The following is a 2,003-nucleotide window of genomic DNA, read 5'->3' on the forward strand; positions in this document are numbered from 1 at the left end:
ACACCTGATTGGTCGCTTACCCATGATCTCATAGGCACGCCCCGGAGTGGGCAAAGACCTGGCACGAAGACACTCTTGCACATGCGCACACAGTTAACTTCCTGAAAGGAAGTCGGGCTGGCGCGGCGGAAGCCAGCGCCATCTTGTAATGGCAAATGCTATCCCGGCTTTCCACATGGGGCGCAGTGGAAGCCAGCGCCATCTTGTGGTGGCGAATGTTATTGTGGCTCTCCACATCTGGGGCCTGGCTTACAGTTTCAGAAGTTAAGTCCATTGACAACATGGTAACACTATCTGAAAGCTGTATTAGAGTCTGCTGGCTGAGAGAGAGAGGTGGGGGCAGGGGAGTGGACCTAGCGTGAGCTTTTGGCATCTGGAAGCCCATCCCTGGTGACTGAGCATACAAACACATGAGCCTACGATGGCCACCCTCATTGAAACCACTACATTCACCAAGCTACATGGTAAGAATATAGTAGCATTATAGTTCAAGCCAGATACTTATCTATAGAAACTAATCCTAGTCGTAATTGTGATATATACATATATATAATACATATATATACACATATATAATACATATATACATATATACACATATATAAATAAATAAATATATATATAAAGCTTATAGTCACAAAAATAATAACAAGCTGAGCGTGGTGACACACACCCTTAATCCCAGCACTCGGGCAGCAGAGGTAGATGGATCTCTGAATTCTTGGCCAGCCTGGTCTACAGAGCAAGTTTCAGGACTGCCAGGGCTACACAGAGAAACCCTATATCAAACAAACAAACAAAGAACCCTGTTCTTAGAGCCACTGCAGATGTGGCAGCTGTGTCACATGTGTGTCAGCAGATGGCAGAGAGGAGAGAAGTTGTGTCTGCCCTCAGCGCTCTAACCTGTGAACATCTGAATGATTAGTAGTTGTGAACATCTGAATGATTAGAAACCTAATACTCCCTGAGGAAAAGAGAGAGAGAGAGAGAGAGAGAGAGAGAGAGAGAGAGAGCCTGGCCTGGACAGGGAGCTAGCCTGAGGTGATGACCAGTGCAGCATCTCTTGCCCAAAGGTCATGCCCACGGTGACATCTGCCTGGTGCTGTAATGTGTGAACAAGGCATGGCACTCATGAGACCACTCCCAAGACATCCCCAGACTCTCAGAGACCCCGGGCACCACTAGGAGGAGTCAGTAAGTGGTGGTGTGTGGGGCAGCGGACCATGCCAGGAAACTTGATATGGTCAAGTGAGCTCTGAAACCCAGGTAACCTCTACCCAAGGACAGTAGATGTTTCATCTACTCCCGACCAGGTCCCTGTCCTGGAACACATGACCACAGCACCCCATGGCGAGGACTGTGACAATCAGTCATGTAGAGGCAACACCCAAAATCCCTCCACATGCAGATGAGACATCCCTAATGTCTCAGACCAAGCCAATAGAAAGCACCTGCCATTAGACCCCAAGCCAACCCCAATATATATAGATATATATATAGATATATATAGATATATAGATATATATATGACCTATCCACAGGAATAAAGTGCACAAGTTACTTCACCAAAGGTCGTCTGAAAGCATCTGTCAGATAAGAGCTGTAACACTTTCGGGAAAGAGATTTCTCTCCTGAATGAAAGCTGCTCTAGTCTACCGAGGTCACTCTCTACCATCAAAGATCAACTCCCGCTTCCCCTCCTCCCTTCAGAGAGCACAACTTCTTTGGCTGCCCCACAGATAGTGTCTGGTACACAGACCAACAGTGGAGAAATGGAAGAGAATGAGAAACAGAAGGAGGTGGGCACATGAAGAGAGACAGAACTGGAGACTGGAGGAACAGCCTGATGTGAGTAGGCAATGATGCCACCAGTGACCATGGTGGGGTCCTGGCTTGTGCTGCCACCAGGGGCCATGTCTGGGTTTGTAGTCCTGCAGCAGCTGGTGTCTGTTATCACCAGAGGCCAGGCAGCTGTCCAAGGTCTGGGTTGCCTCCTGGATGTC

At 48.1% G+C, this 2,003-nt stretch overlaps 1 non-coding gene across 1 annotated transcript; it reads left to right on the forward strand.

Moving 5' to 3' along the window:
- The first annotated feature begins 805 nt into the window (after window positions 1-805).
- LOC120103309 (small nucleolar RNA SNORA17) lies at window positions 806-939 on the forward strand. Its single transcript, XR_015621595.1, has one exon. It is a non-coding gene; the product is annotated as a small nucleolar RNA SNORA17 (small nucleolar RNA).
- The last annotated feature ends 1,064 nt before the right edge of the window (window positions 940-2,003 follow it).

The sequence above is a fragment of the Rattus norvegicus genome, chromosome 5 (assembly GCF_021556685.1).
Source record: "Rattus norvegicus strain SHRSP/BbbUtx chromosome 5, alternate assembly SHRSP_T2T, whole genome shotgun sequence".
Lineage (NCBI taxonomy): Eukaryota > Metazoa > Chordata > Mammalia > Rodentia > Muridae > Rattus > Rattus norvegicus.